This window comes from Perca flavescens, chromosome 21, assembly GCF_004354835.1.
Source record: "Perca flavescens isolate YP-PL-M2 chromosome 21, PFLA_1.0, whole genome shotgun sequence".
Taxonomy (NCBI): domain Eukaryota; kingdom Metazoa; phylum Chordata; class Actinopteri; order Perciformes; family Percidae; genus Perca; species Perca flavescens.
In genome coordinates this window covers 6431412-6452799 of record NC_041351.1, presented here as the reverse complement: position 1 = coordinate 6452799, position 21388 = coordinate 6431412, and the positions used below count along the sequence as shown (strand labels likewise).

Sequence of the window (21388 nt, the reverse complement as noted above, 5' to 3'; positions counted from 1 at the left end):
GGGATGTCACAGGAACCAATGTTTTGGTTCCAAAATCTGAAAATGTACAGCACGCAGGGTTTCCCCCAGAAAAGTTGTTTAGCCACAAGCCGCCTGTTCTAGTCTGCCATTAAACGCCAAAGAAAGAAGAAGAAGAAGAACTCCTACCAGCACAGAACAACACGTTAAAGATGGCGACAAGTGCAGCTGCAGCGACAGCTCCGCCTTAACCAAAAGGAAAACCGTAACGGGCAGGCTACAGTAAACATGTTCCTGAACCGTTCACGAAGCCGATGCTGCAACACTACGCTCCCACTATGATCAATGAAACTGCTAAATGGGTTCAGTTGCTTGCAATGTTTAAGTATATCTTAAATGTTTAATAGCATTGAAACACACCAGATGTATCTTTCAATTTGCTTTGCCAAATAAAATTGGGATGAAACGTGACAGATTAGTCAACTTTATTGTCATTGTGCAGTGTAGACAACGAAATGCAGTTTGCGTCCAACCAGAAGAAGTGCAAAAAAAAGCAGAAAAATGCTATGTGATATTCAAGTGTAGACAGGTGGTGCATAGACAGGACAATGAAATATATTGCAGTGTTATAAGAGCAGAATAAATATGGCTATGTATTATGAACTATGTATGAACAACATGTACAGATATGTGCAATGTAGTAGCAGTGACATTGTAATAGTAGTTCGAATAATATAGATATATGCAGTGTATTAGCAGAATATATAATAAGAAAAACTGAATAAATATGGATATTCTGTATGAACCATAGCTGCTTGGATTACATTTACCGACAATGTTTTTAGAAGTGACTTTACCTGGCATGACTAATGATCTAACCAAAGTATCCTAATTTGCCCTAATCTCACGTATATACACAAGACACACACTGGGCTCTGCATGCTGTTACTTGTGTGTAGGGTTTAGACCTATAAAATACTTAGTTGGGGAAAGATTGTGCTTTTGGTTAAATATTTTAAAAGGAAACATGTTCCATCTCACGCTTCTAGTCAGCGTTTTTCAATATTTAACCAAGACGGTGATCTTTCCTGAATGTTAACCAAGTTGCTTTGAGTGGTCTCGTTCGAACCATAAAAACATTAATCATATTGTAGCCAAGAGTTGAATAAACGTTTTTCTCATTACATTAAGTTGATAAAGCAGCAATTACTAGCTTTGTACAGTATATGAATGTTATTTTTAAGAGGCAGGGTAGCAATTGTTCAGTTTTTCCTTGAGCAGTATGCTACAAAATGTTATAAAATCTGACATTTTGAACAGCTCACCTCAATAATAATAATTGTCATGGTATCTATTGGACACGGAGATATTTGTTAATTATTTATACTCAACACAACATGAATTCAGATAGATTAGACCTCCGTTATGATAAAAAATACAAGGTTAGTTTCAAGCAATATTTCATTTTGGTTGAACCTTGACCTTTCAGCACGTCAACCTCCACCATAAATAACTGCAAGAATATATTCAGCAGAGAAATGCACACAAACCTTTTCCTCCTACTCCTCCATTATTGCAAACAGACAAACCACTTCCCTGAAACCGATGGAAATAATGAATTCTATTGTGGTTGCTTTGGTTTAGCTCATACTTCACTTGTAAGTTCACAACAACAATGACTCCAATGGAGCCATTACGCTGCGTTTGTGCCATAGGATAACTTCTCACACTGCTCTGGTGCCACATGTGTAAATAATTTACACATGTGCACTAAAAAGGATGCATGTGCTTCCACGTTGTACAGAGACACTGATATTTATGAAAGAGACTGAAAATATGTCAACTTTGCACATAAAAGAGAAAGGAGAGTGATATGAAAGAGAATTCGGGTGACATTTTATTCAAAGCCGTAATCATTTTAGCACATCACAATTCCTACAAAATTTACATATAACATTCACAGATGTGAACATTAACATCTTTTTTTTATTATTATTTTTTTTTTTAAGAGTATGATTTATTATTGTAAATGTCGGAGAATAATGAACACCAGATCAGAAATTTGACCTCCTGTTTCATGTGGGATCAATGAAAAGGTTGGTCACTGCAGAAAGTGGCACAGTGACATTCATCCACACATCTCCAAAACCAAAAATATTTGGTTCGATAAGTATAAAAGAGGGCTAGTTGGTGAACTTCTAGTGAACCGCTAACATGCTAGCCAGCCGGGAATGTGAAAGCGCTAGTCAGACACAAAAGTTCTCCCAGCGTCTCTCCATTGTCTCTGTACTGGACTGTTTACTCCCTCAGGTCAGTCAGCAAGATTGTTAGCTTAGCTTGGTCGCTAACAAGACAATAGGTTCATACAGTTGATTTAGAAAACGTAGGCTAATTATTAAACGGTTATAACCGTAGCTCTTTTGTGGACCAGTTTATACAGGGTTAAATAAAAGTTAATTGTGCTGAAAATTTACAAAACTGTCCTCTATTTTGAACTGCCCGGCTCTCCGTCTCCTCCGAGGTCAGCACTATAAAAGACAACTTGCTATTGATCAAAAGGCGTAAATTCGTTCAACAAAGTTGAAAATGTTTGCACAGATTTACTTCCCCCCCTCTGCAAGCAAATCCATGATTTTGATGACAAATGGCAATCAGTAATAGCGGTTAGTCTAAGATATTTGTGTGTGTATGTGTGTGTGTGTGTGTGTGTGTGTGTGTGTGTGTGTGTGTGTGTGTGTGAAAAAAGCATACAAGGATCTCTTTAAGGATAATCTCCGTTTGTTTCAACTTGGGTGTTTATTTTCAAAGCAAAATAAAAAAGCTCTACTGGCACGACCACATTTACATACAGTACTTGTCTCTTCCTATCACTTTCCTTCCGTCTATTTCTCACTCATCTATTTCTCACCAAACAAGCAGGGAGGATTAAAATTCAAGAGGTGGAGAGCATCCAGGAAAAAAAAAAAAATACCATCCAAACGCCATCTAGATGAAAACATAATTTCCGTCTGCTCTTACAGGTGCCAGCTGTAGGATTTTGTATTTTATGACCAATATTAGTCCCTTGGTGATGGGGCTTTGCAGTAGTGACAAGGTGGATTTTTTCCTCTCCGTAGCTTTATGTTGTGTGATGGTCTGAGCCATAATTTGTTCTGAAATGGATTTGCTAATCAACTGACAGACAGCTGCTCATTACCAGCCATCTCGGACGTCGCAGGGAGATTTTCCTCGCCAATCTCCATCATCAGTCCCAGATTGTTATTTACACCCTTTAAAAAAAAAAAGGAAAATGAAAAACAAGACAAGGCTTGAGTGCTACTGCAAAGCTACTCCTGCGATTCGAGAGAAAAAAAAAAAAAAAAAAAAAGTAATCACTGAAGGAACAAATCAAACCCCTCAGTTTCAATTGATTGTTCAGAGATGGAGTGATGGATGGATAGAAAAATGCAAAGTAGAAGCCTAATACACAAACCACTTTAATCATGAATCCCAGCTGCAGAAGAACTCTGCTCTAAAACAAGTCTGCGACCAAAGCTTGTTTTCTCTTAATGGTTTGGTCAATTAACTTTTTTTACAACTTTAACACACATCAAGCTGTGTAACGCATTCTTTTTTCGGTCAGAAAAAACTAAACGTAAAGAAGAGCAGTGATACAGCTGCAGACCCATACAGAAACATGCGATGAGCACCTGCGAGCAGATCTCATCCAGTAGTTTTTACACACACTAGGATGTCTTGTAATTACCTTGATGGCGTGTTGTAGGTGTGTCGCCTCTTATGAACCGCAGGAGGCGCCCGTTTGTCCGTAGTTTTTCATCTCACAGCTTACTGTGGTAGTTTTTTCTGGAGAACATTTAAAAACATAAAAGCTGGAAATGTCCATATCTTGTTGTTTTTTTGTTTGCCTTTTTCTAAGTCAGGATTTCTACGGGGTCTTAAAAAGCCTAACATTTCTAAATCTAAAGTTTTGGCCTTAAAAAGTCTTTAAAAAAAAGTATTGTGTTCTAGGTCTTAAAGAATTTTAAACAGGTCTTCATTTTCCTACGTCAATTCAACGCTACCTCTAATGCTCTTTTTTTTTCTTTTTTTTTATTCCATGGTGTTGTAGTTGTTTCTTTCACTAGACCAAATATAATTTTGCTGTAATACCACTACAAATGACACCAACATGTAACTTATATTGCAGCCAATCAGCTCGTGAGTCTCTTTCGGATTGTACCACAGACAAACAGATTTTATTCTTCAGCTCAAGTTCAACGATAATTGGCTTGACTTTAGGGCTTAGTTGATGTTTTGATAAAGGTCTTAAATTTCATTCATAATGGTCTTAAAAAGTCTTAAAATTTGACTTGGTGAAACTTGTAGAAACCCTGTAAGTGAAAACTAAGTGACAAATACACTGCATTTCCTGTGCCTGCTTTAGAATAAAAGCTATCTCATGATTCACCATTTGAATACTTAACACAAAACAGAAGCATAAGGCGTCTTGCATTATAACTTTCAGCTTGAAAATCTTGAAATTACCCATCAGACAAAAATGTTGATCATTTACTCGTTTTATTGTACTTAAGTTGTCTTCTTTGCCTTTTAACCTTAATAATTTAAAACAGTATTTTCATCTCTACACTGCTGCTATTCACTTGAAACATTTCGGAATCATCCAATTACTTTCTAAATGGTGGCTGCAGTGCTCATTCTGCCTCTCCTCTCCACATCTAAATCTGCATTCATACACAGATCTACTGCTGCATCTATGACTTTCATATCTTCTCCAAGCTTATGAATTGCTTTTCTGTCCTTTTTTATTAGAGGATTCCTATATTTGGCTGGGAGGAGAATCATATTGAAACAAGCCTTTATTACATTAGTTAGCCGATTTCACCAGTTAGTCTCGGATCAATTTGTAACAAATTGTTACAAACAACTGAATCTAAATGGGTAAGGCTACGAAGCAGAAACCGATTAAGACAAAGGAAAATTTCCCACAGCGTGTATGGGGAATATGGGATTGGGAGATCAGCTTTTGTTTTTCAGCCGTTGCTTCTGTGTCCTTCACAGAGTAGCAGAGCTTTGCATCATGCCACAGTGCTGTGCAGAGAGGAGGTCAACTCTGTTCACATACCACGCCGTAAGGGTGCCAATGAATACAGTACACATGAGGACATTAAAGCAGTACAGTATATGTCCTTCAGGCAGGTGTCAGTCAAAACGGAGAGAGCCTCCCCAGAGGTCCATTACAACAACGACCTGCACCCATTTAGCCTGTGAATCATCGCCTCTGTCTGACTCAGGCTGATGAGTTGCTATAGAGGGTTAAGTGTTGGGTAATTGACCCAGGCTGCTGCTGGTTTTCCGTTCTACTATCCAATTATATGTATTTAGCTGGAATTCCAGGTGTAAAGCTACAGTGGGTCACACATGCGCAAAATTAACATGGACAAGTATCTGCCTCCCGTTCGCTTCCATTCTATGTGAGCAAAGGGGCGAATAAAACATTTGCTTCTGGTGGCAAAGCAATTTCGCATAGCGTGGAGTTCAACTCTGGTGAAGTTTGAGCAAGGCACCCTCAACCAATAGCAAAGCAGTGTGTGTGGTTGAACCCGCTTGGCTGTAGTTTTCCCGATTGAGCCAAGACGGAGGAGAGGTTCATTGTTGCTGTGTATAATCAGCCGGTATCGCCTCGGCAGACAATACCGGCTGATTCTTTGTGGGGTGATTGGGGCACAGTTTCTTTTATGAACTCCCAAAGATGAAGTTAAATCAGTCATAGAACAATTCCCTTAAAAGAATGCCAAATCATCTTACCGTACAAACCTATCACACACACACACTTTTTATATTTGTATAAACAATGTTTAGAGACAATATTATCCACTGCACATTAATATCTTGTTTTACATAGCACTCAGTTGGTCTTAATCTCTGAGGATGAAAACAATAATTGGGAGTTTTTTTATAATAAAGTTTGTTTCTTTTTTGCATTAACATAATAAATTTTTTTTTTTAAAGCAGTGTGACTAATACTTATCAGGACATTTTACAGTTGAAAAATAAACTTGTCAGTTCTCTCTGGTGGACAGTTTATAATCTACCTCAAATGTTCGTTTGGCATTTCTCTACCGCAGTTTTTTGTTACTTATACATATACAGTATATGTATAAGTTATGGATGTGTTTACTAGTAACTTGTTTGTGTTTGGCTGTGGGGTTTACAGCTTTGTCTATTGTTTGAGTGCAATTTCATGGAAGACATTTTCGAGATAGAGTTTACACACAGTGTTAAAAATTGCCTCTCTGACTCAGACTCAGATCTACTTCAACAGAACATTGTTGTCTTCAGGGCTTGTATGCCCTCCCACTCCATACAGTACAACCGCCTGCAAACAACACACTCTTTTAATCTGAGCCACGCTTTTACACAAGTCTTCATATATCACAGAAAATTCCTACATCAAATGCCGTCTGTTTGGAGAACATATAAGGGTGGAGAGGCAAAGGGAGGAAGAGAACCAAAAGCACGTGGGTGCAAAGAGATGAAAGCACAAGCAGCTTCAAAGAGGAATACCAGTGGTATTGACCCATGTGGAAAGACCAATATACCGGGCCTCACGTAACAGCTGATTGTCTTTAAATGGTCTTACATAAAAGTTAATGGTTATGGTGCTCATCAGTATTCTCTTCCATTTTATGGTGAGAGCAGAATATGGGGAACATCTTGTTGCTCTTCATGCGAGTAGGAAAATAATTGTCAAAATGCATTTAACATTATCTTTTTTTTTACTTTCCTACATGCATTACATTATCAGACTAACTAATTATGCAAACATCAAATTCAATTTAAAAAAGGGAATGCTGAGTGCAATAAAAAAAGTTCTGCTTGGATGAGTTTGTATTGCTTCTTAACATAATTTTTCCTTTCAGGGTATTTTAACTCCCCCTGCAACTTGCCAGCAGATTTGTTTATCTAGTATGTAGTCAAAGTGAGCGCTTTGTTATCATAATTGCAATCCCAGGATTGTGTTTGCACCCAATTCCAATTTGAACTGAAGTATTTTGCAATCAATGAGTTATTTATTTCAAAGAGTGACAATAACTAACTAGTAGGCCTAATAACTAACTTTTCAATGAAATTTCATCCAACAGCCAGACGTCTCTTCTATGCTATGCTGTTGTCAACTGCTCAACAGAACAGAAAAAAAATGGAGCCACAAGCTTCTGCTCGAAATCAATTTTAGTTTCATAACTAAGTCCTCATGTTTATATTACATTACGACTGACGTCGAGAAATCTCCCATCACAGGGATAATGGTGAAGACGCCACCACGCATATCTCTTACTAGCTTGGTACTCTTATGTTTGCTTTTCATTTCTTCTGATTACAATGGAAGAAATCCTGGAGTTTGATCATTGCAATCACAAGCTAGCAATTTCTGCTGGGTTTAATCAACTTGTCACTTTCACATCAGACTGGAGGTTGGACAGAAGTGGTACATTATTATAATGGTTTTTGTCCTAACCACTTTTCAAGTGCTTTGAGACTGAGAAACTTCCACATTCACACAGAATACCATCATCTGTCGCAGAGGGCGACCACGAATAAGCCAAACATCTCTGCTCCCACTCTCACTGTAAATGGGTACAGTCCCACTCGGCCACCGCAGTAATGGCTTCAGCCTTTGAGAGCGCAACACATACAGTATATCAGCCGCCGGACTCACCTATAAAAAGGCACGAAAGATGTACTTAAAACTAGAGATGGCCCGATACCACTTTTTTGCTTCCCGATACCGATTCCGATACCTGAACTTGCGTATCGGCCGATACAGAGTACCGATCCGATACCAGAGTGTCATATATTTTATTATGTTTTAACAGCTGTATACTACTGTCCCTGTATGGATGTGATATGATTTCTATCTTTGTTATCGCTTTGGCTCAGGTTAAACTCTTTGTGAAACATGAACAAACACAAACAATGAATGCCCCAGAACTTTCTTTTATTCTCCAGTTTGACAGTCCATTATAACGGAAAAAGAACATAAATAAACTACTTTAATGTAGATTTTCTTCAGGGCTTTATTACGTGGTATCGGATCGGTGCATAAACTCCAGTACTTCCCGATACCAGCGTTTTAGGCGGTATCGGAGCCGATACCGATACCGGTATCGGAACATCTCTACTTAAAACTACTTGTATGTTGTTGTGCCACCTCTGAACATTACCTCTCTGCAAGCTTGTTCCTGCAAAACTGTTGCAACTACACTCACGGGTCTAAATTTTTTGTTGGGGGTCTATTTTAGCCAAGCAGTGGTCTTCATCTGAAATAGACAAACGATGAGATTTTTAACCAGAGGAAGATGTTAATCCACCATGTTAGCGTTCTCGTGTCTCTTGACAGCGTTCTGCAACAGAAATACATGCTTTCTGTAGCTTTGGAGGAAAACAAAGTAAGTGAGACCTACATGTTTTTGGCTTGAAAAACATTTGCATTTTCAAACCGATGATAATGACTGGAAAAATTAATTGACAATATTGATGATTGCCAGTAATCATCCTTGACAGTAAGACGATCATTTCTGCTGGTCTTGCTGTGCTGCAGCACACAGACACATTCAATACATTCACACGAACACTGACTCATCTCTTTGGATTACTGACATTTTAGAAATATTGCCTCTGAATGCTAAGCATATACAGAATATTTTTTAATGTGAAAATGTATCCCCCCTTTGGGCAACTATTGTATATTTTATCTTGAAAGGTGGATGTTACTGCAACACATCCTTCTAAACTTTAATCAGAGTTTTCATGTGCAGAGTATTACGTGCATGTGAATTCTGAATGCATCTGTTGAGGTCTTTGCAGAGCCTTAAATTAAATGCCTGTCTAGTCACAGTGAGTCTCTCAGGGTTTAAACTCTCTTCACTTTCATCTCAGTCACATCAGCTGTTCTTCGTAATCCTTAATGCAAAACCTGGAGATATTTTGACATGCAGTCCAGTTCATCTTATCAAGCAAAAAAGAGGTCTGTAACATATCAACAGTAGTTTTAATTTAGAAGTGTTGAAATTAATCAAATAATCGATGCATCGAATCGGGGACATGGACGATACTGCATCGATAATCGGCAGGCTCATAATTGATTATTTCTGTTTCCAATTTAATGTAGGCCTAACAACATTTCTGTTTACATATTCTGGTATGTTTTGCACATTCAGGAAGTGCCATGTGATCAGTGCTGTAGTTTTATGTATCCAATTTATTTAGTATTAGAGCACTGCAGAATGTTTTGTTTTTAAAGCTTGAAAAGCTATGAATTAAATATCCTAAGTGGTTTTAATAGAACAATTTATTTGACGCATGGTGATGCATCGAGATATCGAATCAAATTGAATCGCTGACATGATAATCGTAATCGAATCGGGAGATCAGTGAAGATTCACACCTCTATTTGAATTCATATCTTGGACACCAAAGGAAAACGAAGACCAAATCAACAACGGTGATCTGTAGGCCCTAAAGACTCTGTTAACATGCTCTACTTGCCTCAGCTCTCAGTGAAGACACCATGAACTTGAGCTTCATCTCCCCATTAGCAGGGCAGAACTGACTCCCAACTGGTGTTCGATACCATAATGAGGTCTGAAGCATCCAATTCATTATCACATTTAATGCTCAAAATTGAAAGGAGTTGCAGCCGGAAATCAATACCAAACATCGATGTTTAGCTTCTATCTTTTGTAAACAACCAGGGGCAGGCTTGCTTTACCATTGAATCAATACCGCTTGCTCCAACACGAGCTCCTCGACTGAATCACAAACATCGAGTGCGTCAACTCACTCTCAACTGTTGTAGAAATAGTCAGTGGGGGTTTGCTGTTAGCCACGTTAGCAGTGTGGCTCAAGGGATCAATGTTCGCCTGTCTCTCTGTCCGTCCACAACTTTGATCCAGAATTAAATATCTCAATGACAAGTGGATGGATTGCCATGAAATGATGCAGTGACATTCATGGTGCCGAGAGGTAGAAGCCAGCTGACCGGTGATCCCCAACCTTTTCTGTAGTGTCACAACACACCGGCTGTTCTCATTCACGGTTTGTACTTAGGCCCAGCTCAGACCAAAGATTCGCGACGAGACAAAACTTGCTACTACTTGCAATTCGCCAATCTGCAATGTTCTGAAACCTGACAGTTTACACCAATGCGACTAGACGAGACGGTGGATCATCTCCATAGCAACGGCTCTCTGTACTTCCATTCTAACTTCCACTTCCTCTGTCATATAAACAATTAGTTGTAAATGACTTGACCAGCTGACTTTGCAATTGGGTGTTAAAACAAATTCCAACAACAATAACAATTCCAAAGTTTCCTGTACAATTAATTGTCACAGAAATAATTGCGATTAACAATATAATTGTCTCTTTTAGTCCAATTTAAAAATATTCATTTATTTATTACTTTTTTTTTTTATTAAAGTTTATGAATTGCAGGATCAGCTTTTGGTTATATATATATATATATATATATATATATATATATATCCCTGTTATGTGACCCAGATAATGTAATAACACAAATACACAGCCTATGATGTAAACAACGCCTCCTTATTATCGTAAAACATTTTTGAATCCAACCTTGTAATTTTTGTTGCTATGAGGGTGTATTGGGTCAAGCACCAACAACTAGCATAGCTTTAGCTCAACAGTCTGACCAATAATTCCTAATTACAATTTGGTTCACTAAATCAACAAATCACTCTTAACAGTCATACCCCTTGAGACCTTAGCAATTATTGCAGTTAAACAAAGAAACCGCGATATAGAAAATATTGACAATTATGTTATAATTGTCACAGGCCTAGTGACAACCCTTACATTCTAAAACCAGCCACTGGCATCTTGAGGAGCTGAGTCGCCGGCGCCGCCATCAGCTGGCTTGAGCTGATCTGAGACGGGCCGGTTCCGACAGCCGCAACGTCTCCCAACAACATTCTAAAAACGGGTTTGTCTCGTCACAAGTCTTTGGTCTGAACTGAGCTTTATACCTACGAAAAGTAATGCAATATAATTAGTGTATAGCCCACGTAATCGTGAGCCAGAACGTGCAGGGTTGCCCACACATCCTCACAGAGCTGCTAGCATTGCTGTAATGTTTGAAACGTATGTTTCAATCTCAATTATAATTTTTATATATATATATATATATATATATATATATATATATATATATATATATATATATATATATATATATATATATATATATATACATACATACATATACACACATACATATATATACACACACATATATATACATACATACATACACATACATACATACATATACATACACATACATACATATGTATACATACACACACACACAGATCAATTTGGATAGAACATTTTGTTGTATCTGCATTCAATCATTGCACAATGAAAAATGAACACAGAGCTGTACAGCAGTTTACATGTCACAATTTCACTGTTATTAGGGCTGTGTATTGTTTGGATGTTTTGATACTGTTGATGCAATGTGTATCGATACGAAAAATGATATTTTAAAAAACATACAAAAACATTGCTTAAGTAAAACACAGTCTGACAAAAGGAATAGGAGACCAATCAGTAAACATCTGATCAAAGAGGAAGTAAATAAGATAGACATTTGATGCAAGCTATTAAGTACATGACAGTTTGATTCTCAGTGTTATGGGCACATTTTTTATTCAATACCATAAAAGTATTGAGGTTCAATACCCAGGTCAAACTGTGACGAGACACCAATTTCCAGAGCACACCTAATTATTAACTGATTGAAAGTGTTACATACAAGAAAGCCAGAGGGTACATTTAAATTAAATTTTTAATTTAATGGGCTGATTTGCTTTGAGTTTAATATTATAATTTTATTTAATAAGGATTTGCTCAAGGTCAGTTTAGCTTATTACGGTGCTCGAAGCTTTGGAAGAAACATTTTTGTCCCCAACAGATTGCCTCACGTAAAAAATGGGCGAGCAGAGGACAAAAACATTGAATCCGTCCATCAGGACACCTGGAGGAAACCTAATCAAAGCTACACAGTCAGATGTCCGCAGAAAAGAATGAAAAACAGTACATCCTGTCACCCAACTTGCTCCAAGTTAGGACAAAAAAAAAAAAAAAAAAAAAAAGAGATGACTGAAAGTTCTTGTATTCTATTGAGGGTGGGAGGATTAAAGATTGAGAGGACGCAAAAAGATGAGAAGAAAATGAGAGATCTGAATGAGCCCTTGCAGTGGGCAGATTACTCGTGTCTATGGTGTTCACACAGATTTCATGAAGCTAATATCAAAGCAACAGCTGGAGGAAAAGGCCAGGCAGACACACGAGGACAGCTGCAGAAAGGGAATGAGAATGGCAATCTATGTCATAGAGGAGGAGCATGTGTGCGTGCGTGTCCATGTATATATATATTCATACACAGCTTAGCACCCGCCCGCCCTCTGCCGCCTTAACTTTAAAGGAAATTATCTTGGTAAAACTCAGCGGGCTAATATTTTATACAGCAGCAAACGAAAAACCTTGGTATGAAATCAGGAGCCCTCTGATTGAAAACATCTTAAAAAATGCAAACCCCATCAAAGAGCTCCACTCTGAATCCATACGAAGATGCAGCTAGCTCTCACTGAAACTTCTTTTTAACTCTCAACAGCTATTTTCTTCTCTGGCCTTGATTTAAAAACCCTTTGAGTGACAAAAAAAAAAAAAAAAAAAAAAAAGACATTTTTTTTCTCTGACAGGGGACGTATGTTTTTTGTTTAACCCTTAAACTGCTCTCATTCATTTATTGTTCTCATTACTGTACCCAGTAACTTATCTCATGTAATATGCCATCTGTGAGTGATTTATTTGGTTATTCTGGACCGTATCTCAGAGGTACGGAGCCCCTAAGGGGACATGAGCAGAAAAAAAAAAAAAGTGTGCTCACACGAAACTTTCATGTGCTCGCGTGAAACTTTCATGTGCGCACATGAAAGTTTTGCAAGGTTTGCATTTTGTGTACATCCACCTATACCCGTGGAGTTGGCCAGATGTTCGACTTCAATGCCTAACGAATCTCTCTCTTTCTCTCCCTGATCCTGTTTTTCACTGGTTGAAGCCTGAAAATACTGTAAAACAACAAATTAAATACATAACTAATTCCACTGGTGGGACTGTTGAGCTCCGTTTCAGACTGATAACTCCGGTTCAGGCTGGTCCTCATTGCGGAAAATACTTTTCAATATTCATCTGGATTGAAGCAGCAACATTGCCTTACAGGCACTAACCCTCACCGTAACCTAAACATAACCATTGCCGCGGTTAAAAAACCCAACACCGCACGGTGGGAGGAGGTGTGTGTGTGTGTGTGTGTGTGTGTGTGTGTGTGTGCGAGACATCAGGTGACAGAGAGACAGAGGAGAGCAGGGAAAGGAAATGCAGAAGAACATATTTTAAATAGCGTTTAAAAAAAAAAATAATAACGAAACGCAATGTGCGGCACCCGGTGTTGATAGTGAGGCGGGCCACCACACAATTGTCTATGTGTGGGAAACACTGCTGTTCATAAATAAAAGTAATTGCCCGATCCAAATCCCTGTATCCCTTGTGCCGGAACAGATTACAAGACTTTAAAATCCGTTTTAAATGTCGTATCGAAACAATATAATGGTGACAACTTGCAAGCAAAGCAGCAATGAAACTAACTCCTGTACTGTAGTCATTTCTCTAGCTGCCACTGTCTCCAGTGTGGCTCCAGGCTACATCAATATACGGCTTTCATGTGCTCACACATAAGTTTTGCGTGCTCACACAAAACTTTCATGAAAGTTTCGTGTGAGCACATGAAACTAAACTTAAAAAAAAAAATTCTGCACATGAAGGTTTCGTGTGAGCACATGAAAGTTTCGCGTGAGCACATGAAACTAAACTTTTTTTTTGCTCATGTCCCCTTAGGGGCTCCGTACAGAGGTGCATCTTAAGACCATTTAATTCTGTCGCCGAATTCATTTCCTGTGGAAAATGATCTGCCCTAAACTAATAGAGTTCATACTAGAGAAGACCGTTTACATTCGGCTTTCCTTTTTCTATGTTCATCACACAAGAAGTGATTCTATTCTAAAGATACATAAGTGATACAGTATTATCCACCATACGTCAATGAGATAGACCTTCAACAGAAATATTAGTCCACACAGACTGTACTCTGCAGCGGCTTCATGATAAGAAATGGAGAAGAGGGACTTTGAGCGTTCAGGGATTTTTCTGCACAGAGAAAGTTTTGGCACCCTCCAAAGAGATTTTCAGCCAACGCCAAAGGAAAATCAAGCGCCAGAACGTCAAAATAGAAGACATTACAATGTAATCCAATTACATGATTGGATTATTGCACAAATTAGTTACAACCGTGATAGCAGTTACCTTATTATGGAATTTAGGTGTTGTTTTTGATTCCGCGAACAGTTAATTAGAAACTGCTACTTTCAACTGAGGAACATATACTCCGAACTTTGGTGTCGAAGGTTGAACTGGAAATGATCATCCATGCTTTTATCTCGTCTCGTTTAGATTATTGTTAAGAGTCTTTTTTACAAGAAAGAGCTTTTTCCGTCTGCAGGTTGCGAGGCTTTTAACTCACACAAGCATCATCAAACATCACACCTGTTTTGGCATCACGTCACTGGTTAACAGTTCATTTTAGAATTCATTTGAAAATTTGGGTCCTTACTTTTAGAGCCTTGCACGGACAAGCTCCTCCTTATACGTCTGACCTGATACACACTTCTTCCCGGTGTCTGAGGTCATCAGGTCAGATGTTAGCGGTCCCTCGCACTCATTTTAAAACCAGAGGGGCTCAATCTTTTCAGGCAGTGGCACCCAGGCTGTGGAATGCTCTGCCGCTCGCTTTACGTTGTTTAAATAGGGTTGATTCTTTTAAAAAGCAGTTGAAGACCTGTAAACAAGCTTTTAGTTAGACAAGGGCTTTTATGTCTTCTATTAATCATATTCCAAATTTATTGTAAAGCACTTTGTGATTTTTATCTGTGAAAAGTGCTATATAAATAAACTGTACTTATTTACTTGTGTAAGTCACTCCTACATTTTTCAACTTCCATTATATTTTTAATGTTACCTAGCACCAGAATTTTGTTTTCCTTGACATTTTTTTTTTACGGAGTGTCTATTTGGAGTGAAAAATCGGAAGGAGGACACATCCACCGAGCCAAATGCTTAGGTTATCAATAGTTAGTTAGCTCGTTCTGGTTTCCTAACTGCGTCACGAGTTATAGGAGATTAGCTGAGAAATTCATGGAGACAGCTAAAGTTCATGTTAGCGGCGCCCTACAGCTGTCAGTTAGCATCAACTTCCTATATTACCTTCTAACAGCTGTATTCTCAGTAACGTGACAATCTCCTAGAAACAGGTAGCTTATAAATCACTAAAATAGTAGTTGCAGCACCGTTTGGCTTAGTTATCAATGCCGTTAGCATCGTCGCTAACACTATTGTTACTTAGTTTATCACAAATCGTTTCGGCTGTGTTTTCTAACATGATGTATCATTGTGCTAACCGAGCCACGTTAGCCTTTACAACACTTGTTAGATAAGGTTTCATTTTATAGAGTTCTCTGTTGATTTGTGTTTGTCGCTGTGAGGAACATAATGTAAACAGAGAGCGGCGTACCAGAAAAGCAATGCGCCATGACATAGATCCCCTTCAAGGCCAGGCTGATGTTGGAAGTCCCTCTAGTGGACAGAACGTGTAACAACAACCACATGCTTGTAGTGGCATGCACATTTCCGGCTAAACTGCCAAAAAACAGGCCAATAATCAGTCTATCCCTACTTGAGAACTCAATTTTCTGAAATCGTGATGCACAACAATAGCTGAAATAAGTAGTTGACAAAACAGTTAGTCAATGGACAGAAACTAATTTGATAATAGATTAATCATTGCACAGGTAGTCAAGTAACTTCATAGAAAAACATTCAACCATTCTCTTTTTCCAGCTTCTCCAATGTGAGGATTTGCTCCTTTTCCGTTTTGTAAATGTAATATCTTGGAACGTTGAAAGTCTGACAAAAGAAAACATTTGAAGACATTAGCTTTGATTCTGGGAACATGTCATGGCCATTTTTTTAAAACTATTTTCTGACACTTTATAGACCAAATAAATGTTTTAATAGGCAGATAATGAAAATACTCGTTAGGTACAGCCCTGTAACTAATACAGGTTTTTTTCTAAACCTGATACAGCGGCCAATTTTTTATTTTTTTTTACTTAACATGAACATTTAACATCTAATTTATTATTTATTATAAGTATTGTGACCACATTATGCACTGACTGGGATATTCAGTCATACAGTTGAAAAAAAAAAACTTCAGTGCATTAAATATACTGCAGTCCAATGCACAAAAAAAAAAGTTAAACAACTTATTGCAGTCCTTGTGGTGAAACATACTGTACAATATAAGAATATGCCCATCAAATCATTCTACACATCTTCACATTAACTTTCATGTTAAATATTTTCCATCTCCTTCAATTCACTGGGTCATACTGTGATATTAAAGATTCTAGGGATGAACAAGGTTTACTTTTTCGGTCCTCAGCTGACAGTTCTGCCAAAGCAACACTAACACTACAATCTCATAGTAATCTCATTTAATATTACCTGTTGTGTGGAGAGTCGACAAGCAGAAGCTACACAAACATTTTAAATGGACGCAAAGTTAAGGTCACACACACATGGATATTTTATGAACGACAGTGACATGCGCTCATGCAGCACAGGACAAACATTTCATCATTTATTTATTTAGCCTGACTGTATTATGTATGTTTTCATTCCAACACCTCAGATTCAAGCATTCACTGATAACTCAGACACAGAAAGTCTGATACATGCACGCACGCACGCACAGAGCAACTTGGGGTTTAGAAGACTTGTTTTAGAAGACTTGTTTTGTTTGAGCAACTGTGCAAAACAGAGATATTCCACATACAATGACATAAAAACACATTTAATGTTATTCCTATGGTCTATGACAGTCAAGACATATTAGTAAAAATGAACAACTCTCTCCCAAATCTAAAAACTAGAGTGCCCAAACAAAAATTTGTTAGGTCATCAAGTATAAAGTCTGGAATTGCTCCACTGACAATGAATTGGTAAAGATGTTATAGATGACCCTATTGCTGAATCCAAAATCACGTACTATGCACAAGGGCTGCAACTAACGATTATTTGCATTGTCGATTAATCTGTTGATTATTTTCTCCATTTGTCAATTAGTTGTTTGGTCTATAAAATGTCAGAAAATGGTGAAAAATGTTCATCAGCCCAAGATGACATCCTCAAATCTTCATCAAGTATTGTTTTGTCCACAACTCAAAGACACAGAGGAGTGAAGACACCAGTAAATATTCACATTTAAGAAGCTGGAATCAGAGAATGTTGTCATTATTTCCATAAACACATGACTCAAACTGATTAATAAAATAGTTGGCAATTAATTTAATAGTTAATCGATTCATCTTTGCAGCTCTACTTTGCACAACCGTTCAACATATTTTTGTGTAAGCAAGCAGTATTATGCATCTTCGGACGCACTGAGCTGTAATTTTTACATCTTTCCGAGGGCCTTCTTGCCAGTTGGAGACGTAAAACCATGGTAACCTGTGCAAACCTCAGCTCTGCCGCCATTGCCACATAATACCTAAATTACTGGAAAAGGTAAGCAACTCGTTTAACGGTCGAAAGCTGACACAAAGCTGAAAAATCACTGTTTTTTAATATGTAGTCATGTAAATTAAAGGGTTGGTACTCCTGCCTGCTTCTCCAAACTGGGGGCGTGCAGACCGTCATTTAATGTAGGTAATACAAACACTGACTATGGATAAGTACCTCATACAACACAGATTCAAAAGAATCAAATCTATCCCTTTAATATAGTCAAGATTCTACACTGTTGGAAATTACATGTAGCAGAGCTAACATTGTGGTTAGAGTATAAATAGAAAACTGTTTATTAAATGAAAAGTGCAAAAACCACACTTCCAAAAAATCCAAACTATCCCTTTAATGTGGGAAAATAACATGTCTTGTGAGTTACTCCTGTGTTCTGCCAACAGGCATCCCAGTGTCATTAAGCTGCAGGACACATGCAATCACTTGTCGCCTCAGTCACACACACGGTGTAGCTGAAGATGTTGTATGCATTCCTCAGGAAAAAACACACATTAAGCAAAGTCTACAGAAATGATTGACAGCAAAGATGAGTGACAAGCGAAGCATTAAAAAGAGGACACGTGTTGCGACATTACCCTGGTGCAGATGACTGAACATACCCACTGCCTGCCAGCCTTACCATAACCTCAACTATGTCCACGCTGGGAGTCAAATGCAGAATGAATGTATAAATGAGCAAAGTTATTGTACGGCTGCTTGTGTTTAGACATTTGAGAACTTTGGCTTCTTATGGGTTTTATACAAAAACATGTTTTATACAAAAAAAATCTGTACCAAAACTCGTGTTTCGTATTAGCACTTGTATTCAATACAGGTGATACCCAGCCCTATTCAAATCAGTTTTTTATTTTCCAACGTCATTTGTCTTAGAAGGACAGCTTTTCAATTTTGCATATGTCCCCTCTCACTCTACTCAAGAGATTTGCCTTTTCAAACAAATAGCTAATCTCTTAGGAAATGTGTAAATGGCAGACTGAGCAGATTGTGATAGTGGTACAGTGTGCGGCTGTTCATGTGGAATTTTAATAGGCTGCAAAACATTCTATACGCACGCACATTTCTTGCAACAAAATCTCTCTCTGCCCTGCCTGAAATTATTTCACTTTCCCCACATCAGCCAGAGGAAAATGTCATCTCCAGCGAAGCAAAACTAATTTAGAACAGAATAAATGATGTACCTGCCCAATTGATACACACTAGAACCTCTGATCCCTTGTTATATGGTTCATTTCCTTTCTTTTTGACACCATGATAACCAATTGAGCAGCAGAAATACAGAGTCCGTCTCAAAGATCAGTTCCATGCAAAGGAGCAGAGCAGACGAGTAGACAGCACACTTAACGAGCACTGAGATATAATGCCCCACAGCCGATCAATAAACAACTTGTGGAAGTGACTCATCACCAGTGCGCTCACCCTCCTCGCCCCTCAGGCAAAGTGCTGAGGCAAGGCTCTCCCTACCTATGTCCTCTCCCGAACAGATGAGGAGAGCTGTGCTGGCCCCACTCAGACACAAGTGGTGTGCTGGCAGCAAGTCCATCTCATTTCATTGATCTGCTCAGCGTCGATCTAAGAAATATGACTGAGGCCCGATTTCCTAATGGGACCACAAATGCAAGTGGTAGGGCCCTGGCCTGTCTGCATGATGTATACCAGGCAGATGGACAGGCCACTTGTCTTCTCATTGTCAGCTAATCGGCTCTGCGCCATGCCTCGTGTCTCGGATGGGCCATGGACAATAGCCGGCAGGCCGTGTCTTCCACTCTTACACCCAACCCCCATCCGGCTTCAGATCAATGTCATAAATACATACATTTCCCCCCGCCCGCTCTACTCTGTCCACCTTCCCATAGGGGACAGGGCGAGTGCTGCGGTTATGGGTAAGTGTTGCCGTTATGGTTATGCACATGCATTTATAATCAAACTTACGGCCCCTTTAAGGCATCTTTGGTGCAGCGCCATAACTCGCATTCAGACACACACTGCCCACAACTATAGATCATCTGCATTTGGCTAGGCTCTTACAATTTATTGATTTTAATAATGGAGACACTTTTCGACTCAGTTGAAGTAATATATAAAAAGTAACCAGCGAGAAAAGCCCTGCTCGGTCTGTCAACAGATGATATCGTTCCACAATATTGAAAAGGTGGAAGATAAGATCAGCCCAATCAATCATGCAGAAGGGTAATATTATCTTTCCAGTACACAAACGCAACATTAGTTAATCTTGGGATCAAATCAGAGAAACTTTATTAAAATCGAGTTATTAAAGCAGTGCTTCCCACAGGTTGAGAATTTACTTGTGGTGGTGGGTGGCGCAGGATGGCTGGGTTCAGTAATAAACTAGTCAAATGAAGGTTTATGAACTATTTTTTGAAAACAATGACTACATTACATTAACCGATAATTTAGAAAGAATAACTATTTACATATTAAACAAATTAGACTTAACGATGATACAGATAAATTTAATGCGACACTATTCTGCATCAGACACAATTTCAGGGTAGTTATTAGTGCTGCACGATATGAGGAAAATACGCGATATGCCTTAACGTTGTTGGATATCGCGATATTACTTACAATAAGTTAACAAATATTAAAATGTACTCAGCTCAGACTTTCTGCTGCTTTCAGTATTCTGCTAAAATACAACAAATTGCTTATTGAATTTAAAACAAATGAAAGGAAAGTGTAGCGATGATGATTTTTGCCAAACGCTAACGGCTCAACAGATAAAATATCAGATTACCTGGAGCCCAAATGTTCGGGGAGCTTTCACAGCGGTGTGGCCGCGTTGTTTCTACGGTTTTATTAGTACAGTTAATCCCAGCGCAAGACCACCAGCAGCATGCTACTACTAACGATAGCCTCTGCCTGAAGTGCAGCGTTGACGCTGTCATGCAGCGGCGCGCAATTTCACGAGGGGGAGGTGCTGGAGGCCGCTCAAAGTGTGATGCCTTTGTTGCAGCGTGCTTTCTCGAGGCAACTGAAATGATGCAATTTTTCTAAATAGATGTATGTAGGACGTAACGGGGGAGATGTACTCTCAGCAGCAGCCACTCTGGCTAACCTTGGTGCTCCTCACAATTCAGCCAAGCACTCAGCTCAAGACCAGCCAGGGGAAAAAAAAAAAAAAAAAAAAAAAAAAATCACTGTGAATAATTCCTTAATGCTTTTACAGAGGAACAAAGAGGGAGGTTGAAGGGAAGGGGTCAGGGAGGGAGGGAGGAAGGGGGGGGGCAAAGAAAATGTTAGAAGAGGAGGAGGACAGAGAGAAAAGTTGAAATGGATGGTAGTGAGACAGAGAGCAAATAAGAACTGGAGACAAAGAGCAGCGTGATGATACATAAAGTCAGAGTAAAAAGGAGGAATGGGAGGGGGTTGGGGGTGGGTGGGTTGCTGTGTCCTGGGATCCTGCTGTAGTCTACATTATTCATCGCAGCACCAGATTCATCCAGGGTGACTTACATCGCTCATCATTTACATGCCATTATTAAAATAATCACTTGTGGGTCTGATTATCCATAAAGTATAGGGGTGAGGAAAACATTGACTTAGGAGGTCATAACAAGCAGCTAAGGCTAAATAAAAATAAAAAAATAACCCTGAACAGACATACTGCAGTGATACACGATCG

General features: G+C 38.7%; 1 long non-coding RNA gene across 1 annotated transcript in view; it reads right to left on the bottom strand.

Annotated features, from left to right (window-relative positions):
* Positions 1 to 2731: 2731 nt before the first annotated feature.
* LOC114548138 (uncharacterized) overlaps positions 2732 to 21388 on the bottom strand; it is a 23518-nt gene continuing 4861 nt past the window's right edge. The window contains exons 2-3 of the long non-coding RNA XR_003691323.1: positions 3704 to 3801; positions 2732 to 3227 (exon numbers count right to left, since the gene is read on the bottom strand). This is a non-coding gene — a long non-coding RNA (uncharacterized LOC114548138). The remainder of the gene's footprint in view (positions 3228 to 3703; positions 3802 to 21388) is intronic.